The following is a 26,780-nucleotide window of genomic DNA, read 5'->3' as shown; positions in this document are numbered from 1 at the left end:
GCAGCCGAAGGAAAACATGGAGGTAAATGTCATACCCACTAAATTATAGCAGCTTGGAAGCTTCCTCTGTAATTTAGCATGTGTACAAATTTTAGCTTTGGGGTTAGTTGTGGTTGTTTTGGTTTTTTTATGTTGTTTTGGGTTGGGCTGGGTTTTTTTGAGCCCACACACAATAAGCTACATCGTGAAAAATCAGCTTACTTAGTAGCAAAGCTCTTAGTAGGTTATAAGCATCCATTAGTATTACTTGACCATTCCTTGCCAGAAGGGAGGAATGAGATCAGCAAATCATGGGCATATTATGATTTGATCCTACCACAAATTCAATTAGATCAAAGCTTACTAGCTCCAAATGCCCATTTTTAATTTTATAATAATGCCTCAGGGCAAAGAAATGGGTGTCATGGAAGACATGTTCAGTGATGATAACTGAGACATTTAAGACTCAAAATATCCCTGATTTTTAGGGCTATAATGTCAGCTTTAAGCTTTTTTAATTAACACCTTCTGCATGCATTAAATATCCTCCTTTCAGCCAACAAAGCTTATTTTTTTTTTTTCCCTCTCAAATTCTCTGAAAAGAATTTTGCTTCAGGTCTTTTATCACTATCAAGAAATAATAGCAACCACCACATTAAAAAGAAATTATCCAACAAAATGAAAGATTTGCTTGGCTGAGAACACGAGAGAATGCACACAGTTGTGGGTTAGTTCTTACTATTAATTATGTTGCTGTATTCTTTGGAGAGGGGAAATGAGATGTTTTGTTTGAGATGATGGGGAATGGAAAGTTATGGTGAGGGGGTGAAAAAATGTAGAACTCTCTCCAAAGTCACTGTAAGTAAGTTCAATTCTGTGCATTTAAAAGTCAAATACATCGCAGGCAATTATTGTATCTGCATGTACAGAAGTTGCTACTCATGACTACAATGGTCCTGAGTCTTGCACAAGTCAATGGATGGCTGAGATGTTGCTTCCCTCCCATCCTGCTGGCTCATGCTACACATCTAACCACTGGTGGGTTACCATGAAGCTACTTTTTCAGGTAAGGGGAGAAGTTTTGCTATGGCAGAGTTATGTAAACAAAATCATTTTTTGTCTGTGTACAAAACTGCTCTGGTGCACAGGGCATCTCATTGCTGAAAGGCTATCAGCCTGCTGAGAACATGGTAGTTCCTCAAAGTGAAGGCAATTTCTTCTGTAAGCACTTAAGATTTCACTGCCAAGAAAAAAAACCAAACAACCATTTCTGTCTTATCTGTCCTTTCCTTCTCTTCTCCAGGGCCCCATCTCTTTCTTTCACAGATGTTATTTTTCTCTTGCATTTGTGTCCTCTTACTTTTTACCTATTTCTTTGCTTCTTGGCCCTGAAATGTGGGAGGTCCCATGGCATCTCCTCATTCATGGAGTTTAACCCTCTTTTGCTCTAGCTGCTTTTGAGCACAATCCTCCTCTTTCCAGTTTTCTGGGTCACTCATTACAGCCAGGGCTTTTTCAGGCCCTCCTTTCTCCTCTTTGCCTCACTCCTGCTCTTCTTTCTCCTTTTTTGTCATTCCTGAAATTTCAGGTTTTATGTGCCCTTTGTGGTACTCCAAAGGTGTCTGAAATGAGTAAACAAGTCTGAAATGTGAGGCTGCTCTTTGTACATATCATACATTTCACTAATGACCTTCCTGGAATCCTTCTCCCTGCCCCTAGCCAGCAAAGCTCCAGTATGTTGCCAGAGTGGCTTGAGGATGATTTGAGAGACTGGCTGTTAATTTAACATATTCCCAGGACCAAAAAACTGACAAAAAGCTTAACAATTCAGGACAAAATGTTATTGATTAATCATGCAAATTACCTCATATTAGTTTCTGTCCTCTACTAACTATGGCTGCAGCAATGTCCTGGGGGCATTGCTGTGCTAAGATTTTAAAGGAAATAAAAAGTCCCAGTTTGAGAGTGGTGTTACAGTCTGCAGGATTTACATGGCTTCAGTGTGAATGAGTCCCTTAAACACTTCATTGCAAGACTAAGATCTCATAGTCTTAAGGTTGTATTCCTACATGAGGTGGGCCAGTGAAAAGAATCGTGATACCTACCTCAGCACAGGGTCAGGCAGTGTTAAGGCAGACAGCTTATTTGTAGCTCTGAAGAATCTCTTACTGTTTATAATGACATAATCTTTATGACTAAATAGAAGGAGAAGAATCTTTGCTTCCATACAGTGGCTGGAATTTACTATTTGAGGTGGATAAAATGATAATGTTCTGCCTCAGCACAGGGAGCTCTCAGATGTAGACTTGTCTTGTGATTGAACTAGATATGCTTTTCAAATATGTCCACACTTGATTTAGTGACTTCAGAAGATGACAAATCTAACACATTGCTCAACAGATTATTCCCATAATTCTGTATTTACAATTATGATCATCCATAGCTGCAAACAATGACAATGTAAGAAATGTCACTCAAAAATATTCTTCCTCTGCTACTGTTTATGAACTGAAGAAATCATGACGTGAGGACTATATTTCTAGATTCAAGCCCTTGCTTAGTTACTGATTTACTGAATTAAAACTGTGTTGAGCTCTGAACTTGAAGAGTTTTCTCTGGGTGGTGAGGGGGCTTTCATTTTGCATCCATAGTGGTATACATTTGTTAACCCAAAGCTTGAACTTAGAAGCAGCCTATTTCAGACATGAGACTGTTTGAAAAAGCTTTATTGTCTTGTCTTCTTTTCCATCCTGCTCCAAAACCAAGGGAGCATTGACAGCTAAAGCCTCAATGTGAAGGCCTGCCTTCTGTCCCCTCTGTGCTGGACAAGTGGTGCAGAAGGACCTGAGCTGCCTGCAAGGGGAGCAGGGGTGGCAGCTGCCCCCTGGACAAGCTGATGGTAGAGTGCAGAGAGGGTGACAGTGAGCACAGTGCTCCAGCTGAGGCTCCTCCTTGCTGAGCCATGCTGGTAACTGAGAAAGAAAGCTTGGATAGATGATGCCCTGTGTGCTCTCTGCTGTGGGTCCTCTGCTGGCACTGCAGTGCCTTTGTTAGCCAGTGTGACTAATGCTCTAATTACACACTGAGATTTATCTGTGCTGTGAACAGACAGCTGACAATGTGAATTTCTCCCTTCAAAATCCATTTTTGCTGGTGTTTTGAAGGCTACAAACTGCAATTTGTTTTTTCTGTCTGGGTGCATACGCTTTTTGGTCTGTGTAAGACAAAATATTAAGCACATATGAAGTCTACAAATTCCTGCTAGAATCTGCCAGATATCAGTGTAAGTCCATCTTTACGAATAGCTCTTTTAACATTTACTTTGGTCCTAGAAATACCAGCTTCCAGCAGAGACATAAAACAGCACTGACCGTTTAATTTGGCCTATATAACATTTTCCCTGCAGTTTCATTTCCATGCTGTCTTCAGGAGTGCTTTTTGAAATTACTGCTTAGTACTAATGGGCATTGGTATATTGACTGTCTTTTATTGATGGAAGAAATCTGTATTTTAAAAAATGTAATATTAGCAAAAAATGGTGAAATCCTATCTGGAGAAAAGTAGGTAGTTTATAGCAAGTGACCGTATTGAGTCATTATTTAGAATACCTGGTGTAGTTAAAGAACTTTCATTAGCACAGAAGTTGGTTGCTTCTGATGTGAATGAGTGTTTTACTATCGACTCAAGTGGAGGCAGGTTTTCTACCATCACTTTAAGGGTTTTATTATAGAAGGAGGTTTAGCAAGCAATTTTGCAGTCTTGAGGGAAGAAAATTTGTCCAGCTTCCTGTTTTATTTTTACACCTATAGCTCAGAAGCAAGACACAGATAAAATCTATTAAAAACAAATTTCTTTTATAGGCAGTGGAAAATATACTGGGTTGAATTTTGCTTGCTTGTGTTTGATCAGCTGTTCCTGCGACTCTGCACGCACTGTCTGTGCACAATGAGTGCATGGTCAGCCTGCTGTAAATGAATTGTTCCAGCAGAAAATTGTAGAGGAGACTCTTTTTTCTTGAATTGTCAATAACACTAACTAATGTCATATTTAAAAAAACATAAAACAAACATGTGGTACTTTACAGGCAGCATACATGCACAGCAAAGTGATGGAGTTCTTCTGTCTTATTTTTTGGCCAGTAAGAACACTGGAGGACTTCAAGTCACTGGGTTGATACATTGCATGGATAAAGGAGTGCATGAAATGAATTGGCAGTGAAGTATTCAATGAGCTTGCACTGTGCAAATGGGGAAACAAGTACAGAATATGAACACAGCAGAAGAAAGGCATTCAGAAAGGGAACTAATGAAATATTAAATGTCCATAGATAACCAGTGAAGCCTATGTTGCATAAGGCAGTGTTACCATTAGGTTAACTACTGAGTTAAGACACATCTTAAAAGAATTCATCAAAAGCCTCAGTATAGTTCTTCTCTGTCATTAGACAGCTTTCAAAATGACTGATTTATGCCAGTCTTTGATGCAGCTACATGTGACCCAGAATCTGCTTCACATGTGATTATACATTATGCCAACGATCCTGTTTTTTTTTTTTCCCCTGGACATGGGGTTGTGAGGTGTTCCATCATGACTGAGATACAACACAGGCTAAATAAACATGTAAGATCACCTTTCCCCCCACAGACACACATTTAAATGATGCAGAAGAACTTGCAGGGTCCTGTAAATCCTTCCTAGCATTTTATGCTGATGCTGTACAGTTTTTGTTGAAACACTGTATTCAATATTCCTGCTTGGCTGAAAAATAATTTTCTAGCCATATAATCTTTTGACAGATTTCTAATAGATGTTCATACAAATTGCCTTGTTTTCTTGCAGTCAATTAAAATTTTTGGAGCATAATATATATTTCCAGCTCTGTGGTACAGACCCTGCTGGAATGGGGTACTACCTCTAAGTCTGTAAAATGAAGGATAAAAAGATCTCTAAGAGGAGAAGGACCTTTTTATTTTTCTCCTTCCCTTCTGAACTTGCAGAATCTCTGTAAATATGAGGAACAATGGGACAATATTAGGTTTTTATAATGGTTTCTGCCACTGGAATGGGCTGCCCAGGGAGGTGGTGCAGTCACCATCACCAGAAGTGTTTGAAAAGGAGACTGGAGGAGGCACTTAGTGCCATGGTTTAGCTGGGTAGATGGTGTTGGGTGATAGGTTGGACCTGACAATCTCGAAGGTCTTTTCCAACCTGGTTAATTCTGTATTTGGTATTTTTACCCATGGGGACAAATTGCCAAAGTCATAGAGCAGTGCACCCAGAATAACTGTTGTCAGCAAAGAAGGGTTGAAGACTCCCATAGCGGTGTCAGTATACTCCCTACTTGTACAGGTTTGGCAGCAAGCACTAGTCTTAAGAATGTGTTGGATGGTGTGTGCTTATGAGAGGCCACAGAAAACCTGCCAGAGAAGCACAGTTGAGTAGGGAAACAAGGGCTAGACAGATGCTGCTTCCCCTATTGCTCAGAGAGAGCTATGAACTTCACTGTTTTCTTTAGCCTCATGTTCTACACCAGTGAAGATGCTCAGGTAACCCCAACCTACTGCACAGGCAGAGCTCATAGTCTGCAGCCCAGATATCATGTCCAAAGACACAAATGTTTTGGAAAACACGTGACTCTATAAGCAGTTTCCTGAGTGTTACCTTACTAGGCAATCCCACTTACCACCAGCTGGAATAAGAATAGCTCCTTTTGAACTGGAAGCATGAAACAGTGGCTCCCAGAGCCTCTTGGAAGGCATTTAATTTCGCTTGGCTTCCCTCAGAATGTGAAAAGCCTTCTCTTTTATAAACTACATGGTAGGTCCATCTGAAATTATTTTCCTCTTGAGAAATTGCTCTGAGGATACTGTTTATAAGCTGCTGACCTTTAAATGGCCTTCTTGTTCCATTACTGTGGTTCCTGTGTATTTAAAACCCCAGGTCATTTTCACTTTTAATTGTGCTTTATTATTCTCCATTGTTGCAGAATGTTTTAGTCAATTTAACTAGATGGGAGTCTCATACTCTTCCCTTAATGGTTTGAATTTGGGTCATAACAAAATGAGCAATTATCCTTGCCTATTTTATTAATCTTAGTCTTGTCTCATTTATTTTTAAGTTTCAGCTGATGTCCTTCAAAGGCAACTGTAGGCAGGATTTATTGCAGGTTTGCAGGGAAAAATGCTCCTTGCTGCTGCAGGTGAAAGTGAGATGAGGAAGTATGAGATGGGGAGAGTTTAATGCCATTAACATTTTGAAATAATTGCATAGTATATATATTTGTATCAGAGTCAAGGGAAAATTAATAAAGCCACAGTTTTATCTGGCATCTAATGCTGCTGATATTCTTTCACTGTATGTACAAGCTTGTTGAGCAAAGATTCAGTTTGCATTCCTTTCTTTCCAAGATTTACTAATTAGACTCTAGTGGTAAAGTACTAGACCTTAGTACCTAGTAAATCATGCATCTTCCAATTACAAATGTGATTAAGAAACACATAAAACACATGACGGTAACTTCAAATGCTCTTTCTGTAATACTCTGGCAGAGCTGTAAGATGCCAATCAGCTTACTAGCTGTGAGCTTTCAAAATGAAAAGAAGCTGGGGTTTATTTTTAATTCTGATTGTTCTCATTTTCTCCCACTCCATCCTAATTCTGCCTTTCTCTCCTTACATTTTTGCTCACTTTCTTCTCCCACTCTATCCGTATTCTGCTTCTGTGTCCTTCCAGTGCATTGTTCCCTATTTTAATTTTAAATGTTCTCCTGTTCCAATTGCAGGACAGTTTCCATTTCAAACAATATGAAAACTGTACAAAGTGATTTGGCACTAAGGGAAAGAATAGGTGCCTGAAATTCCCCAAAGTCCAAAATTTCAATCTAAACCAACCTATCTAGATGCCACAAAACTCTAGGGGTACCTGAGCTGCTCTTTGAAAGTTCCCCTTATTGACAAACCTTTCTCCAGTCTGAGCCTCCGGTTGATGCCTTAACACAATGACAGCCCAGAAACTATGAAACCTTTTGACTGCAAGCTCCTAGGTTCTGATTTCTGTCAGCATTCTCCAATGACATAACAGTGCATGCTGCAAACATTTGATTCCTCACCCGATGCAGCAGTAGTTACTTTCACACCCAACTGAAAACTTAGTGCTTAAACATACTAAGTTAAATATTGGGAGGTGCCTATGAAACAGAAGGCCCGATTCCTTCCTCAGCATCAGTAATTTAATATCTTTATCTCCTGTGTACTGGAAGAGTACCCAAGCAAACAGTCAAAGGATGAGGAGAAAAAATTGTGTTCCCGAATCAGTGCATGTCTGAGGATGAGAGAATAGGAACTGAAGTCCCTATTTCTCTTCTTTTTTCCTTCCTGAAGGAAAACTTCAGCAAATTCCTTTTTATGCTCCTTTTCTGGCCTCATTTCTGCCTGCATTAAGGAGGAGCTCCTGCAGGTTGTAATGCCTCCTCCTCCATCTCTGCCATCAGGTGTAGTTCAGGAAATTATCTTGGGAGAAGGAGAGGGAAGCAAAGAGAAGAGGTGACTCCAGGTCTCTTGTTTCACAGATGATGTGTGTGACGGTGTATGCACATGGATAATAATCTGATGTAGCATGAAGTCAAGGCTGTAGTAGGTACTGAGCCTGGGACACTGGATCCCACAGTTAACTCGCAATGGGAGACAAACATCTGGGGTGTAGGAATAAGAAGGTTGATGTTCTCAGTTATATATCTCAACTGTAGTCCAATAATACAGAATATAATACAGAACATAATACAGAGTTAACCAGTTTGGAAAAGACCTTCAAGATCATCAAGTCCAACCAGCAGGAGCAGGGAGGTCATTGTGCCCCTGTACTCTGCATTGGTTAGGCCACACCTTGAGTACTGTGTCCAGTTCTGGGCCCCTCAGTTTAAGAAGGACATTGAGACACTTGAACGTGTCCAAAGAAGGGCAACAAGGCTGGGGAGAGGCCTTGAGCACAAGCCCTATGAGGAGAGGCTGAGGGAGCTGGGATTGTTTAGCCTGGAGAAGAGGAGACTCAGGGGTGACCTCGTTGCCCTCTACAACTACCTGAAAGGTGGTTGTAGAGAGGAAGGGGTTGGTCTCTTCTCCCAGGCAACCAGCACCAGAACAAGGGGACACAGTCTCAAGCTGTGCCAGGGGAGGTTTAGACTCGAGGTGAGGAAAAGGTCTGTTGGGACAGGTTGGACTTGATGATCCTTGGGGTCTCTTCCAACCTTGGTTATACTGTGATACTGTGATACTGTGAACCTATCACCCAGGACCATCTAGTCCGCTAAACCATGGCACTAAATACCTCATCCAGTCTCTTTTTAAACACTTCCAGTGATGGTGAGTGCACCACCTCCCTGAGCAGCACATTCCAATGGCCAATCACTCTTTGTGTGAAGAATTTCTTCCTAACATCCAGCCTAAACCTCCCCTGGTTCAGCTTGAGACTGTGTCCTCTTGTTCTGGTGCTGGTTGCCTGGGAGAAGAGACCAACCCCTGTAGGAAAGCAGAAAGTATCTATGGAAGGTTTCAGGACAAGAAAGAACAACAGGACATTGATACTGGAAGGATGGCTTGATGATAAAGAAGAGCTGACTGTGGTAAACAACCTGAAGTGGGAGACAGGAGGACAATTGCCTCCATGCTGGAGAAGATCAACCTGATATGGGATGAAGATAACAATGGACAGCTGCATATCAAAGGATAAAACTCAATTAGCAGCAGTGGTGCAAGAATGTCAGGGAATTGCTTACCCTGGTTGATTTTTCCTATATAAGCTGCTTGTTCTGTACCAATGAACGATTCCTGTCTCACCAACAAGGGAGTCCGTGCATGCTTTCCGATAAACCCCCACCTGGCTACAACCTCCCTTCAGGTAGTTGTAGAGGGCAAAAAGGTCTGCCCTGAGCCTCCTCTTTTCCAGGCTAAGCAACTCCAGCTCCCTCAGCCTCTCCTCATAGGGCTGGTGCTTGAGGCCTCTCCCCAGCCTTGTTGCCCTTCTCTGGACACGTTCAAGAGCTTCAACGTCCTTCTTAAATTGAGGGGCCCAGAACTGGACACACATGGTGGTTGGCAAGCTGAACTTGTGTGGTATATAGGCCAGGCAACAGATTTTGCCAGGAACAAGGATTGAGGGGCTCAAGTCTAATTCCCAAATGCTAAGCAGCTCCTGCTCTCACTAAGGGGAGTTAAGAATATGCATTCTGTTCAGGAAGTGCTTGTTATCACCAAATTCATGCTCCTTAGGAAGCTCTTGTAAACAATTTACATAGCTTAGTGTGATAAAATAGTACCTCATGCTGGAAACAGGTTAATGCTTTAAATTTGTAAACTTCAAATGTAGTGACAGACAAATTATTTGACCATTATGTGTTGAGGGATATATTAGTTGAACAGTGACATGACTGGATGCCAATTTTAGTGTCACAAAAGTTGCCAGACTGAATCAAACCAGTGGCGTGTGAAGATTTGTGCTGCAGAAATGGGAAACCATTTCAGGTAATTATATACTGGATAAACTTGTCTGAGGTGGCAGTTTCTGTCCAGTCACGGGAATTTTACTAACTGATGTCCTGAAACATGAGAATTCTCATCTAAGGCAATGTTTATTTTGCATTTAATTTAGCTGTGTAGGTTCTCATCCTCACTTGGCAAACATCAGATACTTTCTTGGTCCTCCTAAGCTGTTGGTCTCACTGATTACATCTATGCTAGTAAATAAAACAGATGCAGACACATTGACTGCCTGAGGGTAAGTGATGTGGCACTTCACACACTGTAGGAAGGCCAGGAAATTATCTCCATTCCCAAGCCTGATGACACCAACTGGTTTGCATTCACACTGATACTCTGCAGTGCAGTGTGTCTGCCATATGGTGACTTGGCCCAGTATTTCCTTAGGGCCCAAATGGTGGTCCTAGAACACAAGAATAATTGTTTTCTGTGTTTTTTGGTTTTGTTTTTAATGCTTTTCCTACTCAAAGTTTCTGATATAATGTCAGCAAAATGTCAGAGTCTGTGAGAGTGGCATTTTAACAGCATGAAACTAAGGACATATATTTCATCCTTGGAGCGCATCTGGGAGTATCTGATCCTTTAAGGATACCATTGGAGGACAGAAAGAGACAAATTGATGTAGTGATGTCCATACAAAACCAACTGTATTGTCCAAAGGGAAATACTCCCAAATACTGCTTTGCAAGAAAGCAAGTTGGACCTGCTGAGAGAGCAAAGATGTAAAACAATGCTTAAGCAATGGAAATACCTGGAGGTTCAGTGTATAAGCCAACTCCCTGGTCCTCTTTCTGCTGAGCCCTGTAGAGAATCTCAGACACATCCTGCAGCAGTGAATTCCAAAGTCAGCTGTGTTTCACAAGAACAAAACATATCCTGGTAGCAGCTGGGTACTTGTTGATTTCATTGAACCTTCTTTGTCTTGCCTAATGAAAGAAGATAAAGCAGTGCACGTTGTCTCTACTTATACTGTTTGTTGGTCTACACACCTTTACCTTTTCCTTGCAATGAAAAACAGCTGTTGGGATTTTTAGCTGTTGCAAAACAATTTGGGCAGAAAATACCTCTCTGCTGTATGCACACATGTGCCCAGCAAATACAAGTATCTGACTTCTAGGCATTACTGGATTAGAAATCATGAAGAGTGATTTATTTTTTTCAGTGACTTTCCAAATTCCTGATTACTTCCACTGCCTGCAGGTGTTTGTTTGTGTTTTTTTTTTTTAAGGAAATAAAATAACCAAATGTCAGCCTAGTAAATCTATTTGATCATTTAAAGTTTTGTATTCATTATGTCAGCTACCTTGAACTAAGCAAATTCTCCTTAAGTAGCTACCCAAAGTAAATCTCTATCCTCAGGGCAAAGGAGGAAGTCCAGTTTAAACAGGTATGAACACATGCCACCCTGTGTTATGTGGGATGTTTGGTGCTATGGAAACCAGGCCATTCTGGTTTGTGTGCTCTCACATAGAATCATAGAATTAATAAGGTTGGAAAAGACCTCAAAGATCATCAAGTCCAACCTGTCACCCAACACCCCATGACTACTAAACCATGGCACCAAGTGCCACGTCCAATCCCCTCTTGAACACCTCCAGGGATGGTTACTCCACCACCTCCCTGGGCAGCACATTCCAACGGCTAACAACCCTCTCTGTGAAGAAATTTCTCCTCACCTTGAGCCCAAACTTCCTCTGTCACAGCTTGAGACTGTGTCCTCTTGTTCTGGTGCTGATTGCCTGGGAGAAGAGACCAACATGATTCTGAATGTTTAAATTTGAAATTCCTGGTTGGAAAATACAGACCCAAAGTGGTTTGGATTTTGAAACATCTCAGGCCTTCTTTTTTTCCCCTGAAACAATAAACTCTTATCATTGCTATATGTGTGCTACCCAATGCCTTTAGTGTAAATCTTGTAAAAAAAATTGTAGAAAATGAGATGGTAGCTCAGCACAGTGCGGTGCTGGACAAAGGTGTATCTGTGACCTGACAAAAACCTTAACCTGCTTTCAAAGATATGTTTTCCTTAGAGCTCTTACTGACTTAAATGAGTTTATATTTTAAAAATCTCACTTTTATTATATTTTAGAAATCCCTTACACACTGTCCCCTGTCATTCAGTGTGGTTAAAATCACAGCTTAAACAAAGTACTGTTCTTCAGGAAACTGAGAGGAAAGGCTCTGTGAGTGATAAGGTATCATAATACAAAATACCAGATATTGTGTGCTCCAGAAAATGCAGTTGGTTTTCTTTTCTGAATTGCGTTTGCTAATAAAGACAATCTGTTTGTATATTCAGCGTAATCAATGGCATCCCTGGTGCAACACAGTGAAATTGTTGTTGCTTGGGGGAACAGTAATATGTTTCCCTGCCACCTTCTTTACTGATTTATGCTTCTTGTATCTTAAGTCAAAATTGAATTGCAAGTGCCTCAGAACTGAGTCTAAGATCCAAGATTTTTTTTTTCATTTTTGTGAAGTAGATATAGCACACTTGTTTGTTAAAAATGAATACACTCCTAATATTTTTTGAATATTAATGATTAATTTACATTAATGTCATTAAAATGTGCATAGTTATTTCGCATTGAAAATCTGCTCTAAAAATACTTAAAAGGGGGAAGGAAAAATCATAAGAATTTCAGGAATAATGAGAATAATCAAATTAAGAGTATTTTAAAATAAGAGTAAATTCATAATTACTTTAAGAATTTTAAGATGATTAAGAAGGGACAGTAGAGTGTGAAAGAAGAAAACCCCCTGTGATCTGGGACTCTATGTTGTAGTCTGTCCCATGGGAATAACATATTGGGTTCAAAAGATGGAACAAGAGAAGGATACCAGCAAAACAGTGTGACTGCTGGCCCCCACTGTGCCTTCCTACAAACAGTGTGATGAGATTTTGTAAAGTACTAAGTCAGCCAGTTTAAGACAAGACTGCAATAACACAAAGGAAAAAAAGTCATCTTTTTCTTACATTAATTCTGTCATCTTGGTGATCTCAGAGTGGGAACAGTTAACAAAAGCAAGGCAAGGCTTGTGGGAGAAAACCTTTTCAGTGAAAAATGAAGTCTAACCACACAGAAATATTTTACATTTTCATGTCTAGAATATCTGCTGGCTTTATCTTTATTTCCTTTTTACTTAATTGCTTGTGTAGCTTTTATAAAGATAGCCCTATACAATGGCTCTCATGTGTAAAGGACACAGAAGCAATGCTAGGTTTTCAGTGTCTCCTCAAATTGCCTGTTTACATAATTTCCTTTTAGCTTTATCTGTGATGTGAGATGATATTAGTTCAAACAACTCAGTAACAGTGTTCAGTGCAGTGCTTGTAATCTGTGAAGATCCATATTTGTCTAATCTCAGCTAAAGACTTTCAGCTCCCAGATAATAAAAATGTTCACAGAATTTAGTTGACCCATGCCTGATCCTTTACTGAACTGCTGGTGGCCTAGGGCTTGTAGTTGAGCTTAAGATACGATTGTGCATATCCACCTGTGCCCCTTTACAACCCACATAAGCATCTTATTTCAGATGCAGCCATATGGAAGGAAGATGCCAAGGCTATATAACCTACTTACTGCAATTTTGAGAACTCAGGTAACATAGTAATTGTTCCAGAGCCCTCAAGAGCCAGGAACTATTTGCATTTCTTCAGGGAGTTGTTTTCCTGCAGGACAAAGAGCAGTTGGCAGAGGAGTGAGCCTCGAAGACTAATTTAATTTAAAAGCATACATTTAGATACAAATAAACACACTTCAACATGAACTGTGGCTGTGAATCTTATGGTGCTATGGTACTTGGAAAACCTGTGTTTTCAGAAATTCTTTTGAAGCACTTAATTAAATACTAATGAGGAAAAAAGCGGATCACCTCATCTTTATTGTCTAAATGATGTGACTATTTCTGTCAATCCCACTTACCAGAGAATGTAATACTAGAAAACTCATATTCTCTACCTTCCTGTGAATCAGATATAAAAGATACAGAAGGCTGAGTTTCAATGAGATGCTGAATTCTTTGCTCTTTGATGAGTTAAATGATTTTGAAGACAAGCAATATGTCTTCTCTTATTTCCCAAGCACTTTCTACAGCTAGTAGACTCTCAAAGGTCTCATTTCTTTTTCTTCAAAAATGTGATATATTTTGCATTGAAAATCCAATTTATTGCTAAGAAACCCTCACAAGAACAGACATTGTTCACCTCTAGTTGTATTTGTTGGCTCTTTAGAGGTTATCTCAGGCGTATAATAAGCATTATCAACTCATTCATTAATAAATGTCTCTGAGATGAAGACAGCAGAAATGCTTTGCCCATCAGAGCATATTAAGGAGCTGATACTGCAACTCTGACTACAATGCCCTGTCTTTCTTGGAAGCCACATCAAAATAAAAATGACAAATGAGTGCCTGAAGCCTAGAAAGGAAAGTGTTTTGATCGGTATAATACTACAGAAAATAGGTAGGCATCTTGACCAAGCTATCTGATATCCTAGACATTTCTGTACAATCTTAAGAGTCTTTCAATTATGGTTTTGGGGTTTTTTTTGTTATGGTTGGTTTTTTTTGCTTCTGGTTTGGGTTTTTTTTGTATTTTTTTTTATTTTGGGGGTAGGGGAGAGGGGAGATTTATGATTTATAAGTATAATGTCAGTGACATTATGCTGCTTCCTCAGTGACTTTCTGCTTTCTTGTGCACTGATCACTGTTACTATACAACTGCAATGCTGATTTTCTTTCGGTTTTGATTATAAGAGGGTTTGTGAAACACATGCACAAGACAAGTTTCAGGTTCTGATTATTTTTTTTTCCAGGTCACCTATCCCCAAATACATTGTTTGTCTTAGATTTTAGTAATTTTTGTCCTCAGTAATGATGTGTCTCAAAATCTGGAATCAATTCTTCATCACTTCTCTCTCCACACATTCATTGAAGCGTGATGCTGGTACCTCAACACTTTCAGATGCATTTTCAAACCTTTGCCTCAAAGCATTTTACAGAATGAAGTTCAGAACTGTATCCTTATTCAATAAAGCATAGGAGCCTGGTTTACGTACTTTGCTGAGACATGTATTTTCATGGTTAAAATAATGTATTGACTTATGATTGTATTTAGTGATCCTGAAATGCTAGAGGTTGTAATTATGAAACAAAGACTGTATTGCCAGACACTCTATTTCACTGTTTTTCAAGTGAAAATAAGCCAAATTCTTTTCTCAGAGTGTCTTGTCCCTTGAAACAGCAGTGATAGAAACTGCTCCCTCAATTTAGGTTGTTTTCTTTGCTGAAAGCTCTCCAGTTCTGTAAAGAAAACTGCCGCAGCTGTTTATCTGAAACCTCTAACTGACTCAGACCCATTTTATTTTTTACCTGCTTTCTCTTAATCTTGATAAAATACACGAATCATTGGATAAGTAAAGGAAGCAAATTTATGTCTATTTTACAAAAGTTACATTAATCAGAAGAAAATAAACATTTAAAAGCTTACTGAAGATGCTATTTCAGAGTGTAATTAACTGAATTACAGGGAAAGAAGTTAGGTGTTGATATTTAATATACCACATTGCATGTTTTTTCTTTCATTAAAAAAAAAAGCATTTGTGTGAGGCAGCTAGCCTGGAGATAGCCACACACATGTTGGTACATCCCTTTTATTAGACATCATTGGTAATAAGAAAGGAGGACTCTGAGAACAGGAAACGTCATAAACTATTTTGTTGCTTCTGGACTATGTCTTGGGTAATGTTGATGTCTTGGCTGCAATGCTGACATTTTGTGAATTGCTGTCTCATTTAATAATCATTAATGTGTTTACCTTGAATAGGCTACTGAGAGTGCTCTATAACAAGATTTTTCTTTTTCACATTACAAGATACTTCCGAAGTGTATATAATGGTTTCTTACCCTGCTTCATTAGGACCAAATCCAAGACTTGCTTCTTAGGTTGTGTAAATGGAGTAACTGGTAAAGAAACCGTTAGAATTCAGGAAAGCAGAACTCAGCTTCTCTGGACTGACTTCTTTGCATGGGAGAGATTTCACTGCCACCCTTTCTGGATTAAAACTTCTGATGTTGTCATCAAACTCGGGTTTTTTAGTGTGAGACTGAGGCAAAATGAGGCACAGCCCTTTACGCGTGGTCAGGGAAGACATATCACAGAATTATAGAACATAAGAGGCTGGAAGGGACCTCCAGAGATCACCAAGTCCAATCCCCCTGCCAAAGCAGGGTCACCTAGGGTAGCCCACACAGGAATGCATCCAGGTGGGTTTTGACTGTCTCCAGAGAAGGAGACTCCAGAATCTCTCTAGGCAGCCTGCTCCAGTGCTCCGTCACCCACATTGTAAAGAAGGTTCTCCTCATGTTGAGATGAAATCTTCTATGAAGATGAAGCTAAAAGAAATATGAAGCAGTGTAATCAGTAATGGAACTGATTTCCCTAATGCAAGGCTAATTCTCTATAGGCAGCTTTGTTGATTAAAAAATAAAAATTAAGATAAGCTCCACTTCAGCTGGTTATTAATGGTTATGAGACAGTGAAAGCCTGATGTATTCTGTTCATATACAGAGAAGGCACTGGACAATAAACTTGCAAGTTAGATACTAACCCTGTGGGACATTAGAGGGCCTTGCACAACAGTGGAATAAACATATGGAGGGGAAATACCAGGCACTAATTTGATTAGAAAATCAATGTGTAGAACAGTATCCTCTCACTGTAGTCAATTAAGAAAATGATCAGCAAAAGTCCTTGGACTGCTTACGCATGTCACATTTATTGGATAAAAGCCATAGCTAGGAAGTAAAACTGCTTTCTCCCACCTGAGCTGCCTAACTTTAGGCTGAGGCCACAGTCTCTGTGCATTCATTGTTTCTTGTCCTAACACTGGGCACCACTGAAAAGAGACTGTCACCTTCATTTGGATACCCATGCCTCACACATTTATAGATGTTGGTAAGATTTCCTCTCAGCCTTCTCCTCTCAACACTAAACAGCACTAGTTCTCTCAGTCTTTCTTCATAAAGTTCTATACAGAAAGAGTGATTGCCCATTGGAATGGGCTGCCTGGGGAGGTGGTGGAGTCGCCATCACTGGAGGTTTTCAGGAGAAGACTTGACGGGGTGCTTGGTGCTGTGGGTTAGTTGTTTGGGTGGTGTTGGATTGGTTGATGGGTTGGACGCGATGATCTTGAAGGTCTCTTCCAACCTGGTTTATTCTATGTATTCTATGTATTCATAGGATGTATTCATAGGAGAGATGTTCCAGTCCTGCAATGATCCTTGAAGCACTCCATTGGACTCTTTTCAGGAGATCCCTGAACTGGGGAGTTCAAAACTAGGCATAATATTCCAGGTATGATTTTATCAGGGCAAGAATCTTTCCCCTCTTTCCTCTCTCCAAATACCTCAAACTTCTGGTGCTTTTGAGCACTCCATTACATTCAGCTCATCAAAACCACTAGGCAGGAGAGCATGGGGTCAGCCCTGCTGGCTGGTGCAAGCTCTGCCTGCCAGTGTCACCATGTGAAGTGTTGATGTCCCTCTTTGCTCTTTTGGTGGCTGTCTTTTAAAGTAAGCAAGCCCTTGGTGTACAAATGCCTCTCCCTAGCCAGGACATCTGCACTCTAAGCAGAGGTATTTTCTGCTAAAGGCTCCCAGAAGGGTGGGAGTATTTTAATGTGCATTTCCTAGTAACTACCTCTAAGACAAGGATGTTCCCTGAATCAGTTTTCTCCCGTCCACCACCTGCAAAGCGAGTTGTAATATGGGTGCCCCTGCTGAGAGTCCGAGTCCCAATTTTAGTATTGCAGTCTACAGTTTTAGTACCAGGAATGAAACTGGACCTACATTCCCCAGCTTGTGAGGAAGAAAAAACCCCACAGAATTCTTTTCTTGATAACTCTATTTTAGTCATCCAAGAATTATATCATCTGAATGTATACTGGGTATATTAATAATGAAATTATATATTAAGTTTCAGTTTATGTTCTCCATTTCCTTAATGTGATTGGATGATATTTTATTTCCTGATTTAAAATATTGGTTCTGGATATCAGCCTCCTAAAAGAATGTTTGATTGGTAATTGCAAAATTGTGGATCAAATCAATGATATGAAATCAAGAGTTCATTTTGCACATTAGCTGAGAGCTGTACCAGTCTGACCTCATTCATGCTTAGTTTTATGCTGCTGCCCTTGCCTAATTTAGAGAGTGACACTGATTTTCCTTCACCTACATTACACCATCAAGGCACCATAAAAAGTTCTTAAAGTGAGGGTAAAGGAGAAAAACTTTTGTGAGATATATATATAAAGAGGTTTTCTTTCCACCTTGTCCCACTCTATGCCTTTGGATTAATAGTGTTCATTATAGTGATAGTAACTGTACACCCAGAACAGCAACAATGGTTCAGGTGTCTCAAAAATTTACACCTGACTGCAAATAAATTGATTTGGTCTCAGTATGAGTTTCTCCTACTTGGCCCCAGGCATGAATGGAACTAGATGAGCTCCTTGATTTTTGTAGTTCAATGGAATTAATTTGATTTAACAAATATCTTGACCATGAGCTTTATTTTACTTCATACATCTGTTCCACTGCTTAGATTTTTATCACCTTAGAAACAGTGCCAGAATCAGGCACTCCATTACCCCAGTTGATATTGCAGAGGACATTTATGTATCAATGACTAGCAGGTCCTTTTCAGCTGTTTGATGTGTGCACTGAGGGTGATGATAACACTGTTGAATCGAAAGTGCGTGTGTGCTGGGGATGTTGTTTGTGTTTGGTGTTAGAGAGAAATGTGATGGTACTGGGTAATCCCTTAAGGCTGGGTCTGTATGGGGTGAGAATGGGCTGCTTAATGTGCTACTTGTTTGTCTGCCCTAATGGAAGGCATTTGGAGAACCCTAAATCCACTTTTGTTGTAGAGGAGTTGTTATTACATTACCCCGGTGAATGTTTGTAAATGTCGATAGTGTCCTGTGTGCCTCACAGAAATAAAGCTCGTGCCTTGAAGAGCTTGTGAATTAACTTTTCCACAGAGCTCAGCAGTCTCATGGATTGTAAATTGCAAGGCCAGGCCTTAAAAAAGGCAATAAGGTGATGTGAGGAAATGTACTGAATGGTATATAATGAAACTGCAGGGTAGCAGCCATTAAGCTTGTGCTTTGTCAGTTTGGCTGTTCTTCTGTTGATTTTGTAAATTATTTTCTGCTGGTTTGATTGTAGATATTTTGCATGCATCTCATCCCAGAATGAAACAATAGCAGTAGACTGTGGAAGGCAGAGCCAGGCGGAAAGTCCTTGCAAGCAAATTAGCATAAAAAAAAGCAAAAATGCTACCGTTGCTACCTCATTCGTAGGACACAAAATCTAAGCTTATTATGACATATTTCTCAAAATGTTACTGTTGTTTAAACATGTTTAAACTAATGCTAAAGGAGACTTAAAGACCTTTTTGCTTTTGAGAACATCCTGGTTTGGATTTGCCTGTGAAACTCTAGAAAACTTCTAGTTATAGGTATTGAATCTTGGAATTATCAATGTATATTATGTGATTTACTCTAGGGGCATGGAAAGATCTGAATCAAAATGTGACAGCTCAAATACATCAGGAAAATATATGAACAAACACCAAGATACCTTCACCCCATCAGCACAATGACTTTGGGAGTAGGGAAGGGGAAGGGGAAGGGGAAGGGGAAGGGGAAGGGGAAGGGAAGGGAAGGGAAGGGAAGGGAAGGGAAGGGAAGGGAAGGGAAGGGAAGGGAAGGGAAGGGAAGGGAAGGGAAGGGAAGGGAAGGGAAGGGAAGGGAAGGGAAGGGAAGGGAAGGGAAGGGAAGGGAAGGGAAGGGAAGGGAAGGGAAGGGAAGGGAAGGGAAGGGAAGGGAAGGGAAGGGAAGGGAAGGGAAGGGAAGGGAAGGGAAGGGGGTTCTGATCCAAGAAGCTGAAAACAATGAGAAATTTGTCTTCAGCTTTAAGGGAGGCAGAATGTTTTTAATGCCTAAAATAATGAGTTTGAAGAGGTTGCAGAAAGGATGTTAAAACTAAAGTACACATTTACTAGTTGCATCTATAATGCTTTTATAATGGTATTTATATAACTATCCACAGAAGACCCAACGGCATGCTCAGCCTCAGCTTTGTGCCTTTCCATTATAGTAACATTTATGGTACCAGTTTTTGCATTTGTTGAGTGTAAAGGCATTTCTCTACATGAGAAGATGGAAATGACAAAAGTTCTGTCCTCATTACAGGTCTCAAGAGTGTTGGCCAAGTGTTGTGAAAGCTTCCAGCCTGCTCCCTTCTGCTTGACATTGTTTGTGTCTGGATGGCTCTGGATGCCTGTGCAGCAGCATGGCTGCAAGGCACACTCAACACTTCTGTTGTCAGCACTTTCTTAGCGTTGACCTTCTGCAGGGGACATACCAATCTGAAAATCCATCCTTCCACGAGACTCAAAGCCACAGGCAAGGGAGGATTTGAAATGGGACCTGATGCCCAAATGATTTACTACATCCAATATATCTATATCTATATTTATATCTACATAGATATATGATATATAGATACATAGATACAGATTTTTTTCCCCTGGTAAAATCTAAATGCATATTAAATCTATCTGTTGATCATTTGGTGTTTCTATTTCCACTGCTCCTTGGCAACTCAGACACATTGTGACTGACTGTTTCAGACAGCTAAGTCAGAGCAAATTGTACTAATTGCATGCAACCATTTTACTTCTAAACTTCTGCTTGTGCAAGAATGTCCCAGAGCTAATCCTAGGTATAGTACCTATTTGATTATTTCACTAATTAAACACAGGTGACTGCATATTAGAATATTTGGGGGGATAATGACTTGTCTCCCACTGTTTCCCCCCTCTGGAGGCTGCTTTATTGTGTGTGCTTCAGGCTGTCTTCCCTGGCAGTATCAGGGGAGTCAGCATCATTTAGCATTTTTGCCAGGTGCTCTCAGGCCTGCCCTAGGATAGGAAAGAGAGAGCAGTGAGCTGAGCAAGGCTCTGTGCTTTCCCAGTTACATGCTTTTCCCTGGGGAGGGCAGGACAATTGAGAGAGGACAGACAGTAAGCAATCCAAGGTATCTGCTACTGCTTTTCTCAATCGACTCGCTAGGGGACCTTTCTAGCACAGTGGGCCCAGCACCTCTCCACTCCCCGGAGAACTATCATTAGTGGATTACTAAACCACACAGAGTGCCTGTCTTATGGCTGGATTTATTAACATCATTTCTTGTCTCCTGAAGATCAGTCCTGTGCTCTCTCAGGAATACTGTGCATGGCTATACAGGAAAAAACCCACAACCTGTCTGTTAAGAAAGCTGTTAAGTGACAGCTGTGAGAAAATGTACTAAGCTACATAATTTGGAAGCCTTTCCAGGAACATTCCCTCCCTCCCTGCTTTTCAATGAATACATTATTGGCAGGGAGATAGAAACACTTTCAGTTGTGGTGTTGGAAAAATTAATAGCTTTCTTAAGGAGCTGTGACATTTTGAAAAGCCAGACCTCTAACATTCTGCACAGCAGCATGTTCTGGAAAGACTAAAGCTTTCTCTGTGTCCATACCTTCTCAATACCTGTTCTCCATCTGTGGAACACAATGGTAGGAGAGTTGTTCCTCCTAATTTGGGTGTAAAAATTGCTCCCTTAGAGATCGCTCAATGACATTATGAGAACTGGCTTATGAAAATAAGGTTTGGGGCCAGTGAGGTGGTCAGTAGGAAGTCACCTCCTGGGATGGCTCCTGAGCCTTCCTACACACAGAGCAAAGCCCAGAGTGACTCCTTGGTCACTTTTTTGAAGTTTAAATGCGTGCTCCACAGTATGGAGTCACTGAGTTTCTTGGTTGTGTGTTGAGACGTAGAAGTACCACCAAATAAAACAATATAGCCTTAAACAACATGATCTAAAGTAAAACCACCAACAGCGCTTTGACTATAAAGGTGTGAAGAATGGCACAGTGAGCATAAATTCCAGCTCTTAAAATATGTCATATCAACCAGATGTAGCAATTTATGTTGTTAATTATTACAAAGTAATCATGTATTCTGTACTGTGGTGCTCAAAGAACACTAAATCTAGGTGTTATTTTCTAGCAAAGTCATTTAACCTGTAAAATCCTGCATCTTTAACAGATTGCAAGAATTTGATAAGTATAAAACCTCAAAGGTTAAAAAATGCCACATATCATATTAAAATCTGCTCAAATTATTAGAACCCAAAAGGTCACCATGTTAGTTAGGAACTTAAGAGGTTCACAGCTCAGTTTCTTCCCTATTTCACACAGGGCTTCTCTTCTGTACAACAGAAGTAATTCCTTTCCTAAAGGTTAATTTGTGAGTTTAGACTTGATTCAACACTTTTCATGGATTATCTGCCTTCTAATTCAAGAGCAGTGTCAATACTTCTTCACTAGTCATATGCAGCCACTTTATTGGAGTGGAGGGAGAGCAGATTCACAGACTGCATTGGATTGGAAGGTCATCTTGTCCAAAACCCCTGCAGGGACACCTCCAAACTAGATCTGGCAGCCCAGGGCCCCATCAAGTCTGATCTTCAGTGTCACCAGGGATGGAGCCTCAACCACATCTCTGGGCAACCCGTTCCACACTTTACCACCCTCAACGTAAAGAACTTGCTTTTTTTTGTCCAATATAAATCTACCCTTACCCTCCTTCTATCATTACAAGCCCTTCTAAACAGCTGCTCCCCAGCCTTTCTGTATGACCCTGTCAGATACTGAAGTGTAGTTATAAGGTCTCCCTGGAGCTTTCTCTTCTCCAGATTGAACATGACCATTTCTTTCAATCAGTCCTCATAGGAGAGGTGCTCCAGCCTTCTGATTGTCTTGCTCCAGCAGGTCCTTGTCCTTCTTGTTTTGGGGGTCCCATGGCTGGACACAATACTCAAAAGAATGCATCAGAGGACCACATCCACCACAGCACACCAAGTAAGGTCTCACCAGAGCAGATGAGAGTGGCAGAATTACCTCTCTTGATGTGCTGTGCACACTTTTGATGCAGCCTGAGATGTGATTTGCCTTCTGGGTTGCAAGTGCAAGGAATGGGCTGCCCAGGGAGGTGGTGGAATCATCATCCCTGGAGGTGTTCAAGAGGGGATTGGATGTGGCATTTGGTGCCATGGTTTAGTCATGAGGTCTGTGGTGACAGGTTGGACTTGATGATCTTTGAGGTCTCTTCCAACCTTGGTGATTCTGTAATTCTGTGAAGTGCACATTGTTGGCTTATGTCCAGCTTCTCATCCACCAGTACCCCTCTGTCCTTTCCTGCAGGGTGCTCTCAATTTTATCATCTCCCATCCTGTATTGATATCAAGGATTGCCCTGACCTAGGGGCAGGACCTTGCACTTTGCCTTATTAAACCACATGAGATTCTCCTCAGACTACTTCTCCAGCCTGCCCAGGTCCCTCTGGATGGCATCCCATTATTCAGTCTTATCGTCTGCACCACTCTATGCCCAGAGCACTGGGCTCTATGTTCAGTTGTGCCTTAAGTTGCAGCTCTTCTGTAAATGAAATTGTCAGCACATCTGGAATTCATCCTCTCTTGTTACAGCCCTTCAGTATTTAACATCAGAGCACACCACCTGGGATAAGTGTGTAGGTTTCTCCTCTAATTAGGGGACTTTGATAGGTCTGAACCTTTATTGTTGTATGGGATGTAAACTGGCTTTTAAATCTCTGTTTTCCTCCATTCAACAGAGAATGACTCTAAATGATTAACTTGGATTAGATTAATCCTGCCTCTCTGTCTTTCTAGCCAAAATTTTCTGCAGCTACACTCCTAGCAGGAAGTTTATGGTCTGCCTTTTTGGGAGGTCAAGTATTCCCCATCCTTCCCCATGGAAAATGCTAGTAATTAAAGTCAAGGAAGGAAAATGCTTGTCATAAATAGGAAAAAATGACACAGAAAAGAAATGTTTGTGAGGTGCTCACATACTGAGGTGATTATAGTCAAGTTAAGCAACCAGAAAGTAAATTCATATGCTGTTGGTCTTTCTAGAATGGTCTTTCTAGAAGAAAAAAACAAATCATTCTGCTAATATAAGAATGTTTAATAGAAAGTGCTGTTTTTTGCAAACTTTTAACTGGAAAAGGTAAAACATTTTACTTAAAAGATTTTTTAATGTTTCTTTTTGTGACAATAACATGCTCATATTACATTTTGTACATGTATACATAATGTCATTTATATTTATTTTGCTATTGTTCAAATATTGAGGTAAACCAATATCTGAATATAATCATAGAATCATAGAATGGTCCAAGCTGGAATGGACCTCCAAAAGTCATCTAGTTCAACCTCCCTGCAGTCAGTAGGGACATCCCCAACTAGGCCAGGTTGCCCAGAGCCTTGTTGAGCCTCACCTTGAGTATCTCCAGGGAAAGGGCCTCAAGCACTTCCCTGGGCAACCTGTTCCAGTGTTCCATCAAAGCACAATTGAAATATACCATTCTGAATGTTTTAAATTACATAGAATAAACCAGGTTGGAAGAGACCTTCAAGATCATCGTGTCCAACCCATCAACCAATCCAACACCGCCCAAACAACTAACCCACAGCACCAAGTACCCCGTCAAGTCTTCTCCTAAAAACCTCCAGTGATGGTGACTCCACCACCTCCCCAGGCAGCCCATTCCAATGTGCAATCACTCTTTCTGTATAGAACTTTTTTCTAACATCCAGCCTGAACCTCCCCTGGCGCAGCCTGAGACTGTGTCCTCTTGTTCTGGTACTGCTTGCCTGGGAGAAGAGACCAACATCCGTCTGTCTACAACCTCCCTTCAGGTAGTTGTAGAGAGTAATAAGGTCACCCCTGAGTCTCCTCTTCTCCAGGCTAAGCAACCCCAGCTCCCTCAGCCTCTCCTCATAGGGCTTATGTTCCAAACCCCTCACCAACTTTGTTGCCCTTCTCTGGACTCGTTCCAGCAAGTCTCAGAGCTTTTTGAAGGCCCCAGACTGGTGGGGTTTTTTATTTTATTATTTTTTTTCCAGAAGACCGTGTTTTCTGTGAAATTCTAATGAGCCTTTAGTTTTGAGGAAGAATGTCAAATTCTAGATGACAGAATGTTGTGTGGATTAAAGTCCTTTCTGTCAACCAGCCCTAACAACTAACATTACAAAATTCAGCTTTCTCTTTCTGAGGCTGTCATGCTAGCCAGGGGTCCTAGCAAGCTGCAGTTTGCACATCTGTTTGCCTCTTTCCTACTGATTAGCAGTTTCATCTTTAAGGATAAAGTATGAATAGGTGAGCAGAACTATGCAAACACAGGTGCATGCTTTAAAGGATGCTATAAATGTCTTGTTGATTACTTAAATTAAGACCAAATTCAGGACACAGCTGCTTGGTACACTGACACGTTTCCCTTAGCTATTGTTCTTAAGAGGTTGTGAAACCTGCTCAAGGAGATTTCTGTCACATCTGCCAGTAACTATTGAACTTACGATAGAGCAGTTGTATGCAGAATAATGAGGACTTTTGTTTAAAATATCCAAATCAGGATTAAATTGTTCGGGATTTTTTTAATAGATGAGGGGTTTGAGCTTGACTAATAGTGATGTTCAGCTTTTAATGAGAAAAACTGCAAAACATAACAGCCTGGTTTTGGACTCAACAGTAGGGATGTTTAATATATGTGTGTACTTCCAAATCATAGTCAAAAACCAATTGTGGCATTAAGATAAAGTAATGGAGGATCACTAAGTTGTACCTAACTTCACCAGAAGGATCTACTGACACCCAGCTTTTAAGAAGAGTCTTGAGGAGCAATGAGGATGATATGCAGCCTCCAAGAGGGGAAATTAACACAAAATACATAAGGATCAGAATTAGCAGACATTTTAGATAAGTTCCACATCATTGAGGTGACCTTAGTAAGAAGAGGTTTTGCCTTAGTAAGGAGAGGTTTTGCCTATTGAAGTTCCTTAAGACAAGCAACAAGAATGTGGATGTGAAGGCCTGGTCTCCATTTGTAGTTCTGAGAGGTTTTCAACAGATTCTTTCACAAAAAATATTTCAGGAAACTAAGTCATGGAATAGAAAACACAGTCCTTGAAATTGAAACACAAGGAACTGAAACTGGAATGTAGGGGGAAAGTTCTTTACTGTGAGGGTAAAAAAGCACTGGAACAAAGATGGTGGAGTCACCTTCTCTGGAGATACTCAAAACTTGTCTGGATGTGGCCCTGTGAAACCTGCTTTAGCAGGGAATTGTGGACTACTAGGTGGTGTCCAAAGGTCCCTGCCAATCCCTACCAGTCTGTGATTCTAGATGATTCTGTGAAAGTTTGGGTAAATGATTGGAGGGAGACGGGGCAGTGGAGGGTGGTCACTGGTGCAATCTGGAGGAGGGGATGAACAATGGCATGACAAAGGTTGCTGATGATGCAAAATCATTCATAGCAGGACTAAGAACAAGGGCAAGGCCTGAATGTGAAAGCTGGCAGAAAGATCTTATGAAACTAAATGAATGGAGAGTGGAATGACAGGTGAAATTTAGTGTAGAAACATGAAAGTGATGCACAGAGGAAAAAATCTAACTTTACATTTTATGATGCTAAAATGATAGCATTTTAGCTAAACATTATGTCTCAAGAGCAAGATCTTGAGGTTATAATAAATATTTCCCTGAAAATGGCAGTCTCAGTACTCAGTGGCAAAGAAGTGGATGCAAATGTTAAGAATTATTAGAAGAAAATAGAGAACAAACCATAAAATGTCATAATGCCATTGTAAGAATTAATGGTTTGCTCACATTATAAGTAATGCATAAAGCACATCTCCCCTCATCTTCCAAAGGAGATTTTAGAGCTGCAAAGGTACACTGAAGGACAATGATTATGGGTATTGTTGTGGTTTGAGCCTTAACTGGAATTTAAGAGCTCAGATGGGGGACAAGACTGAAAACCCCTCCCCTTTCCTGATAGAAAGAAAAAGGGAAGGGGTAAGAATAGGGAAAAATAAGGGAAGAGAGGAAAAAAGGGGAAAGAAAGGGGGGTAAGGAAAAAAGGAGGAAGTAAATCCACCGAGAAATGATTTGGAGTCGGCTTGGAAGTAGAGAGGTGAAAATTTTTTTCTTTAAACTATATATATATATATATAAATAACAGGAAGGGGTCCACAAGGGTAAGGAACAAGGATGGGTAGGAAAATATACAAAACCAACAGTGCTTTGGAGAAATATAGATGTGGCAGGAAGAAGACCAAGCCTGACCATGTGG

This window comes from Dryobates pubescens, chromosome 10 (genome assembly GCF_014839835.1).
Source record: "Dryobates pubescens isolate bDryPub1 chromosome 10, bDryPub1.pri, whole genome shotgun sequence".
NCBI classification, from domain to species: Eukaryota; Metazoa; Chordata; class Aves; order Piciformes; family Picidae; genus Dryobates; species Dryobates pubescens.
Note: the sequence above shows the minus strand (reverse complement) of the source record.